Raw genomic sequence first — 10,689 nt, forward strand, 5'->3', positions numbered from 1 at the left:
CCCTAACCCTAACCCCTAACCCCTAACCCCTAACCCCTAACCCCTAACCCCTAACCCCTAACCCCAACCCCGCCCCATAGCCCCATAGCCCCATAGCCCCATAGCCCCATAGCCCCATAGCCCCATAGCCCCATGCTAACCCTCACCCCTAACTCCCATAGCCGTAAGCTAACCCTCGACTGTAATGGGTGCTGTAACCCTAGGCCGTGCCCTCGGCTCCTCTCCTAACCCCGGGCCCTGCCTAGGGGTCTGGTGGCAACCCTAGGGTCCGCCCTGTAAGGTCACTTTTTCAAAATGGCCGACTTCCGGGTTATGTAGGGGGCTTCCGGTCGCAGGGAGGGCTGTTTCTAGCCGGAATTGGCGGACTTCCGGTGTGTCTGGAGGACTTCCGGTGGCGGGGGATGGTTTTATTAGGGTTTGAGGGCACTTCCGGGTTGTCGGGACAGTGTTTCCCGTCGGAGTCGGCGGACTTCGGGGGTCCGTTGGAGGTCTTCCGGTCATAGAGACGGGGGTTCCGGGGGCGTTGGAGGAGTTCCTGGTCCCATGGAGGACTTCCGACCACAGAGTAGGGCTTCCGGTCATAGAGGTTTTAAAATGGAGGGCTTGGAGGACTGGCGATCATGGAGAGTGGAGGGGAGTTGGTGGACGGGACGGGTTTTGGTTCCTGTCTAGTGTGGGTACCGGTAACTCTATGGTTAGTTTAGGTCCTGGAAGGGCGGAATACAGTAGAAATTTTGATTTCTGTAGTTTTCCTGTAATTGAGGGGGGGTTTGTACAGGTAAACTGTACGATTTTGTACTGTATAGGGTTGTATTATTATGTGTATAGCATGTATAAATAAAAACATTAAAAATAATAAGTCTGGTGCAGCAGTAGAAAATTTCACACAACCTGGGAGTAGATTTGTTTATTTTAATAAATTTATTTATATTTTTTTATTTCTTTAAACTACTACTCCCAGGGAGGTGACATGTTCTACTGCTGCTTCTGATTTTTTTTTTCCTTTAAACCATTACTTTTATTTTAACTTCACTACACTTGTTTACATACATATGGTGAACATTAATGTTCTGTCCTTTTTTTTGTAATATTTAGGGCCTCCAGGGACACAGAAGCACAAAGACAAACACACCACCACCAACAGACACACAAAACTATTCCCCCCCCCTTTACGACAAAGCTCAAAGACAAACAATGACACCCAAATAATGACTGCCACACAAACATTTCACAACCAGCAGAACAAAAAAAATTCATTCTTTATTACTTCACCTTTATTGTTACTTTCTTTAAAGAACAACAACATTAGGCATTAATACATAGGTTTCCAGTGATGCACTATCACCACAGCAAGGACTCAGAGCGATGACAGTTATTAGCTCGGGCACATTGACAGCCTATCTCTCCTGCTTCGCTTAAAATTCTTCTCGTTCCAGAGCTCTCCACTACAATGGAATCTGGATCCTCCGCTTCAACCCCCCCGGCCAAACACATGCAGCTTGCGGACACCTGGATAGCTACTCTGATTCCCTGCCTGTAAAGAATAACACCAAACACCTTCATTAGTTTACATTATTACACAAGAATCTACACTGATCAGGCAAAACCTTTACAAGCCCATCCTTCTAAAACATCCATTACACCCTCTTGTGTGCCCACCTGGTCCTCCTCAACACTGCTCACATAGAGTAAGACCCCACACCCTTTGCCTTCAAAACCAACACTGCTCCTAGTGTTAACACTACTACCTGCAATCACAGGCAAATACAAAACACCAGAGAACCACTCCTCGGGAACGCCGTTCCCGGGAGACACCGTCAAAATTTCATCTCTCGCCCTGCCTGGCAAAAACCCCGGCCCGAACCGCGCCGCCTTCCAAACTTTGGCGACGAACGTCGCCTCGCGGAGCGGCCGGGACCGGGGGAAAAAAAAACACCCAGCCGGGGGAGGAAAAAAAAATCCCCCAGCTGGGGTTTTTTTTTATTCTAATTTCAAACAGCAAACTAGCTTGCTCAACCTGGAAAGAAATACACCCCCCCACCCCCCAAAATTAGGCACCCCCACCTCACACCCCACCCCTCACCCAAACACACGTCCATTCCACCACAACCAGACATCGCCCGCTCCTTCCGGCACTCCTCGGGAACGCCGTTCCCGGGAGACACCGTCAAAATTTCATCTCTCGCCCTGCCTGGCAAAAACCCCGGCCCGAACCGCGCCGCCTTCCAAACTTTGGCGACGAACGTCGCCTCGCGGAGCGGCCGGGACCGGGGGAAAAAAAAAACACCCAGCCGGGGGAGGAAAAAAAAAATCCCCCAGCTGGGGTTTTTTTTTATTCTAATTTCAAACAGCAAACTAGCTTGCTCAACCTGGAAAGAAATACACCCCCCCACCCCCCAAAATTAGGCACCCCCACCTCACACCCCACCCCTCACCCAAACACACGTCCATTCCACCACAACCAGACATCGCCCGCTCCTTCCGGCACTCCTCGGGAACGCCGTTCCCGGGAGACACCGTCAAAATTTCATCTCTCGCCCTGCCTGGCAAAAACCCCGGCCCGAACCGCGCCGCCTTCCAAACTTTGGCGACGAACGTCGCCTCGCGGAGCGGCCGGGACCGGGGGAAAAAAAAACACCCAGCCGGGGGAGGAAAAAAAAAATCCCCCAGCTGGGGTTTTTTTTTATTCTAATTTCAAACAGCAAACTAGCTTGCTCAACCTGGAAAGAAATACATCCCCCCACCCCCCAAAATTAGGCACCACCACCCCCACCTCACACCCCACCCCTCACCCAAACACACGTCCATTCCACCACAACCAGACATCGCCCGCTCCTTCCGGCACTCCTCGGGAACGCCGTTCCCGGGAGACACCGTCAAAATTTCATCTCTCGCCCTGCCTGGCAAAAACCCCGGCCCGAACCGCGCCGCCTTCCAAACTTTGGCGACGAACGTCGCCTCGCGGAGCGGCCGGGACCGGGGGAAAAAAAAACACCCAGCCGGGGGAGGAAAAAAAAAAATCCCCCAGCTGGGGTTTTTTTTTTATTCTAATTTCAAACAGCAAACTAGCTTGCTCAACCTGGAAAGAAATACACCCCCCCACCCCCCAAAATTAGGCACCCCCACCTCACACCCCACCCCTCACCCAAACACACGTCCATTCCACCACAACCAGACATCGCCCGCTCCTTCCGGCACTCCTCGGGAACGCCGTTCCCGGGAGACACCGTCAAAATTTCATCTCTCGCCCTGCCTGGCAAAAACCCCGGCCCGAACCGCGCCGCCTTCCAAACTTTGGCGACGAACGTCGCCTCGCGGAGCGGCCGGGACCGGGGGAAAAAAAAACACCCAGCCGGGGGAGGAAAAAAAAAATCCCCCAGCTGGGGTTTTTTTTTATTCTAATTTCAAACAGCAAACTAGCTTGCTCAACCTGGAAAGAAATACACCCCCCCACCCCCCAAACTTAGGCACCCCCACCCCCACCTCACACCCCACCCCTCACCCAAACACACGTCCATTCCACCACAACCAGACATCGCCCGCTCCTTCCGGCACTCCTCGGGAACGCCGTTCCCGGGAGACACCGTCAAAATTTCATCTCTCGCCCTGCCTGGCAAAAACCCCGGCCCGAACCGCGCCGCCGTCCAAACTTTGGCGACGAACGTCGCCTCGCGGAGCGGCCGGGACCGGGGGAAAAAAAAACACCCAGCCGGGGGAGGAAAAAAAAAAATCCCCCAGCTGGGGTTTTTTTTTTATTCTAATTTCAAACAGCAAACTAGCTTGCTCAACCTGGAAAGAAATACACCCCCCCACCCCCCAAAATTAGGCACCCCCACCTCACACCCCACCCCTCACCCAAACACACGTCCATTCCACCACAACCAGACATCGCCCGCTCCTTCCGGCACTCCTCGGGAACGCCGTTCCCGGGAGACACCGTCAAAATTTCATCTCTCGCCCTGCCTGGCAAAAACCCCGGCCCGAACCGCGCCGCCTTCCAAACTTTGGCGACGAACGTCGCCTCGCGGAGCGGCCGGGACCGGGGGAAAAAAAAAAACCCAGCCGGGGGAGGAAAAAAAAAATCCCCCAGCTGGGGTTTTTTTTTATTCTAATTTCAAACAGCAAACTAGCTTGCTCAACCTGGAAAGAAATACACCCCCCCACCCCCCAAAATTAGGCACCACCACCCCCACCTCACACCCCACCCCTCACCCAAACACACGTCCATTCCACCACAACCAGACATCGCCCGCTCCTTCCGGCACTCCTCGGGAACGCCGTTCCCGGGAGACACCGTCAAAATTTCATCTCTCGCCCTGCCTGGCAAAAACCCCGGCCCGAACCGCGCCGCCTTCCAAACTTTGGCGACGAACGTCGCCTCGCGGAGCGGCCGGGACCGGGGAAAAAAAAACACCCAGCCGGGGGAGGAAAAAAAAAATCCCCCGGCTGGGGTTTTTTTTTATTCTAATTTCAAACAGCAAACTGGCTTGCTCAACCTGGAAAAAGTAGTTACACAACACACACAGACAGCCCAACACACACAAGAATAGGCAGCGCCACAACCTCACACTCCACCCCTCACCCAAACGCACAGCCGTTCTGCCACCTGCCCGCCACAACGAGCCACGGCCCCGATTCTTGTCCCCTCTGTGGAACGGCCTCACCCTGTCCTTTAAGACACCATCACCGCTGCGCCTGACTCTGTAGAGTTAGTGCTCATAAGCAGGGACCAGGGAAGATGCCTTACTAACTGCACCGCTCCTTCGCTGTTACTTGGATACTCCACAAAAACCTCACTCGAGGGTGTCGTGCGGGAATCCAAATCGTGCCGTGGCACCTGAAAACCACAACGGAAGACCTCTAGGGCCGGCTGGCCGACAACTACCCTCTGCCTCGCAAAACGGCCCGTACGACCTCCGCCCCAACCGACTGTACTGACAGATTACCATCCTGGGCTGGGGCCGCTCTCTATGCCAGCTCTGCAATGCCCAACCACCCAAATGCAACAAGAGCCATACCGAACACCAGGCAACACCAAGTACTGCAATGCAATATACAACCAAATATAAAGCATGCCTTAACACAATGCTATGTAACACTGGACAGTCTCAAATGGCAGGCAATACAAATACAGGGCCAGGCAACGCAATACAGAGCCGCGCAACGCAACACAGAGGACCGGGTCACTGAACGCAAGACAGTCTCCATTGGCAGGCAGTACAAAGGCAGAGCTGCGCAACGCAACACAGAGGACCGGGTCACTGAACACAAAACAGTCTCCATTGGCGGGCAGTACAAAGACAGAGCCACGCAACACTATACAGAGGACCGGGTCACTGAACGCAAGACAGTCTCCATTGGCGGGCAGTACAAAGGCAGAGCTGCGCAACGCAACACAGAGGACCGGGTCACTGAACGCAACACAGTCTCCATTGGCGGGCAGTACAAAGACAGAGCCACGCAACACTATACAGAGCCAAAGACAGAGCCACGCAACGCTATACAGAGGACCGGGTCACTGAACACAAGACAGTCTCCATTGGCAGGCAGTACAAAGACAGAGCCGCGCAACGCAACACGGAGGACCGGGTCACAGAACATAAGAGAGTCTCCATTGGCGGGCAGCGGCAAGGCACAGCGGCGCGAGGCGAGGCAGGGCGCGGGCCCACGTAACGCGAGGCAGAGCGGCGCGAGGCGAGGCGGGGCGCGGGCCCACGTAACGCGAGGCAGTCCCCGTTGGCAGGCAATACGAATACAGAGTAGCGCAATGCGATATCCAGCCAAAGACAGGGCTGCGCGAGGCAATACAACACAAAGCGCTACAAAACAGGATGTCTCAGATGATGGTCAAAAACCAACACAAATTGCGGCAAGGCAACACAACACCAGAACAACGGGGGGGTGTGAGAAGCTAGGCTGTAAGACACAAGCCTCTAAGCATATGTCGCGTGAAAGGGTACGAGTCTGATGTGTGGCTGAGGGAGGCCCTCCCGTTGAGTCACGAGGTTCAGAAAGGACCCCCTTGCTTTCTAAACTCCTTCTCAGAGAGGAGCCTAGGTGCGGCTAGGTCCAGTCTTAGTCCCAGACTTGGTCAACGGTTTACATCTAAAGGATTATGTGTGTAGCCACATATCAGAGCCAACGTTTGCCTGTCAGAGCCCCACTAAGGACTTTCAGTGAAACAGTTTTGCAAAGTTGAAAAGAAAAATAGGTAGTTTATTGAGGCAACAGATATAAAAAGTTCTGAATGGCCGTTGATAAATGCACTTACTGCAACAATTTTGAGCTCAAGTTAATCGTTCAGCGCTTTTGTTAATGATAGTTTTCCCAGGGTAACATCCGACATAATCGGAGCCGCAAGTCTTACCAAAGAGGCGTCCCTGCTTGGGGAGGAGAGAGAGAGAGAGGTCCAGGCCCGTCGAGCCGTCCGGATAGTTGGAGTTCTCGTCCTCAAAAAAGAGGATTCTAAATGCCAGATTTATACTTTTGGCGAGGTGGGACTAAGTCTGGTATTGTGTGCCGATTGGCCCTTAACAAGGCTTGTTGTGCAGTTGGTCGGGGCTGGGGGGGGGGGGGGGGGGGGGGGGGGGGGGAGTGGCAGAGAACAAAGGCATTCAGTACAGAGGAGCGGTGGTCTGTTTAGTTTTACCAAAGTAAGGTCGAGCTGCAAAGGAGGCTCCCCCTCACCCCAGGCGTCACCTAGTTGATTAAGGAGTAGACCCGTCAGACGCCACATCTTGTTAAGGTGAACAAATGGCTCATCTCCTGCCCCTGTTCAGGGCCGGTGCTTATCAGTACAAGATAAGCAAGTTGCTCAATCCCTGCTCTCGCCCAAGCTGGACTCCCCCGGGGCCCCTTCTGCTGGGTCAAAATGGCCCTGTATTCGACACCAACAAGCCTGGACTAGTCCGGCATCCCACAGCATACAGGGATGAAAGATGGTATCAAACTTCAATTGAGGCGGAAGTTTCTAGAGCACGACTGTGAGTCCGGCACAGACCACCTCCACAAAGGCCGCCTCGCAGAAACATCTGCGATGCGAGGCGCGCTTTAAGCTCCGATCGCGAGACGAGAAACGCTCGACGGGCCGTATTGCGAAGCGACTAGGCGTCGCGGACCCCGCGGATGCTCGCCGAGCGCGTGCGGCGGAACCTAGAGACCTGCCGTAAGGCGCCGTACGCATGAAAAAGCACAGATCACGGAAATGACGCTGCAACGGTGAGAGAGGCCAGAATGTTTACATCCGGCACGATGGACCCGGGACCCCTATCTGTCCCTAGACTCGAGGCAGACTAAATAGCCCTCTGCTACCCTGACGTTAAACCCCCTGCTGGCCCCGCCCCCAACCACCGTTTTTGCCCCTTAAATTACCTTTCAGAGGGCAGAATCCAGATTCCCTTCTCATGGCGAAAAGGTCATCTAACCGGGACGCTCCCCCATCCGCCGGGTCCCGCTTCATCCCTCACTAGACAGAGCGTCGCCGGTCGCCGACGTGCCGCCCGGCGTCGACCTCCGCTGCGACGAAGCCCTCCTTGGAAACGCCTTCCTCTCGCCCGTCCCTTTTCCTCGGCCGCTCGGAGTCGGATTCTTCGGCCTGCCGTGCCGAGGCCTGACCGCCACCTGTAAAACTCAAAGGACGGGATGTGATTTTAGCTACGTCTATAATACGACACCTCAGAAAACTGCTACGTCAGCGCACCGGTCATCGCTCGCCTCGCTTAAGTTCGCTCCTGTGCGGATATCCCGTTCGCGCATCGATTCGCGCCTAGAAAATACGACCGGAAAAGCGTGAACTAGGCGGAGTCGCCGACACGCCGATCCGCTGACGTCGGACGCCGGCCCGTCTTTGTCCGGCGCTCCTCTCGCCTCTTCCGGGGGCCTGTGATGCACGGCTTGTCGCTCGGCCTCTGACAAACCCAAACAAACTGTGCAAAGTAAGGCGGTGGCCGCTGACCGGTAGCTTGACTAGACCGAAAGGTCTGTCATCTTTTCTGCATAAGCCTTCTAACTAGAGCTAAAACAAACAGAGAAGAGATACACCGAACCCCAAATATACCAACTAAGGCACATTTGAGATTGAACCCACTCAACTACCGCACAAACTGCTGCTCCCAGAAGGCCAGAGTACAGCTTCTGACCCCCGCCAGTGCAATGAAACTAACTGTGACAGCTGTCTACAGATACTTGCCCAGAGATGGACCGTAGCGTCTTCACCAAAAGAATCCGGTCACACCAATGTTTTACCGCCACGCCACAAAGCTACGCTACCCCTGTCTTTAACATTGCTACACCCCTGGGGAGAGCGGCTCCGACCCCGACACGGCGCACAGACTCCGCAAACGCGACCGTGAGACGCGAGAAGGCCGCGAGCAAGAACGGCTACCGTGGCGAAGGTAAGACCGGCACCGCGACGTTGCGGATGCTTTATAGCGGCCCCGGGAAAGAGGCGACGGCTGTGGCCGGCGAGAGAAAGAGGCTGTCAAAACTGAAATGACAGATGCATCACAGGCCGGGTTTTAAGATCTAAGGCCTTTAAAAACATGGGGAATGAAACCTGAGAAAAGAACTCGGGGCAAACGTAACGCTCGGAGGAGCTGCTGGCAGCGCCCGGCTGGGCACCGCAATAGATGTCCGCTCAGAAACATCTATGACACGATGCACGCCAAACAGAGCTATGCTTTAAGCTATAACTACAAGAGAGAAACTGGCTTGATGAACTCAATACCAATGAGCACAGATATTCAAGACTCATGAGATCTAATAAGGTACCTGGTGATCACAAAAAGCAGTGGAGGCATCGAGACCTGAGGGAGGTGCGGCGTAGAGCATAAGACAGACAACGCAACCTACACGACACAACCGCACGCGGGCTGAAAGCGCCCGGCCCGCCGCGGTCTAGCACGGTGCCGATGAGTAACCCGCTCCCTTTGCCTACCCGAAGGCGACCGCTCCCGGACAGCCCTCTCCCGTATGCTAACTTTAAAAGCCATCCCCTGCAACTCCCAAACTTGTCCGGACCTACCTTCTTACGGCGCTCTGCTCTCCTCCTCTGCCGCTCTTTGGTGGGCATCTAGCCAGTCCGCATCTGGAAAAATCACACCGAGTTATCAAACAAGTCACCCAGATGCCGAGTGAGAGCCAAACAATTCCGGACGGGCCATATCGGCACGTTAACCGTACGCTCCTATTGCTATTCCGCCTATCCCTGACTCGACAGCCCTGGGCAGAGCAGCTCCACACACACACACCACACACAGAGACGGACGCTACACAGAACGCTACAAACAACGCGACTCACAAACGAGAGAACACTCTTAGTGAGAGGAATGACTCCCGGACCGGAGAGGCTGCCGAACAAGGCGACCTATAGGGCACAACGCCCTGGTGAGGAAGCTCTATGGCAACCCCAGAAGAGAATTGACCGTAAATGGCCCGTTATAAGAAGTTACTGTCAAAACCGAGATGATGGGGGCAGCAAGAAGCCCGTCTTCAAGACCTAAGGAGGTAAGGATGCAGGAAGACCCAGTCCCTGAAAATGGATAGCTGGAGAGCAGAGCTCCGGACGCAGCCTGGTATAGCGCTGCAAATAGAAGACCCGCCAGAAACTTCCGACACGCAAGAATGATCCACGCCATAAGCTCGCTATGCAAGAAAAGAAGCGCCCGATTGGCGGTACGCTGACAAGTACCAGCGTTCGAGAGCCTAGGGACGGCGCCCGAGAAGCGTGCTGTGCCCCTCGAGCGCAAAGAGGGCGTTGAGACCCGAGGAAGGGCTAAGACACACAGGACGAGACACGCAGACATAACACAGGCTGCAACTGCCCTGCCCGGTCTACCATCGGGGTGACATGTAACCCGCTCCCTTTGCCCAGCCAAGGGGAACTGCTCCCAGACAGCCCTCGCCCCGGCGATAGCCATAAAACCCCTCCACCATGACCCCCAAACTCGCTCCCTCCCCGGCCACGATCCCTCAACTTAGCTTTCCGAGGGCCGGGGATCCGAATCCATCGGCAACAAAAACATCAACACCGCGCATTGGCTAACTGGGATGTTCCTGCAATAGCCCGGTGCCTCTTCATCAGCTACAATAGAAAACAGAACACAAACAAAACAGCACTGTCAGTCAGCGTTGCATCAACCGGCCAACACCAACCTCTCCCATGACACCCCCTTCCTCAGAAGCACCGTGTCTTTCTGCTCACCTGCTCGGTCCAGAGATGGACCCTGCAGCTGTCCTCACTTGCAGCACCTAAGACGCCAAGAGACAAAAAATTACTCCTATGTTTGTCAGAAGTCACCGCTCCCACAATCGCCCTCGCCGTTCCTCCAGCTCACCTCAAATGACCGACCCACCTCCTTACGGCACTCTGCTCCCCTCCTGTGCTGCTCATTGCTGCGCTTCCTCTCTCTCTGCATCTGAAAAAAAAAAAAACCCAAAATAATTAAACAAGTCAGCCAGATGCCGAGAGAGAGCCAAACAATTCCAGACTGGCCATACTGACACACTAACCGGACCCTCTTCTTGCTATTCCGCCTAACCCTGGACTCGACAACCCTGGGCAGAGCAGCTCCACGCCCAAGACACACACGCACAGGGATCAACGCTACACAGAACGCTACAAACAACACAAATCACAAATGAGAGAAAACTCTCAGCGAGAGGAACGACTCCCGGACCGGAGAGGCTGCC

The 10,689-nt window shown here is 54.5% G+C and overlaps 1 long non-coding RNA gene across 1 annotated transcript; it reads right to left on the reverse strand.

Annotated features, from left to right (window-relative positions):
- Positions 1-1,267: 1,267 nt before the first annotated feature.
- LOC129214629 (uncharacterized) lies at positions 1,268-9,957 on the reverse strand. Its single transcript, XR_008579761.1, has 3 exons — positions 9,023-9,957; positions 7,372-7,620; positions 1,268-1,534 (listed from the first exon to the last, which is right to left on the reverse strand). It is a non-coding gene; the product is annotated as an uncharacterized LOC129214629 (long non-coding RNA).
- Positions 9,958-10,689: the final 732 nt, after the last annotated feature.

Source organism: Grus americana, chromosome 18 (assembly GCF_028858705.1).
Source record: "Grus americana isolate bGruAme1 chromosome 18, bGruAme1.mat, whole genome shotgun sequence".
Classification (NCBI taxonomy): Eukaryota; Metazoa; Chordata; class Aves; order Gruiformes; family Gruidae; genus Grus; species Grus americana.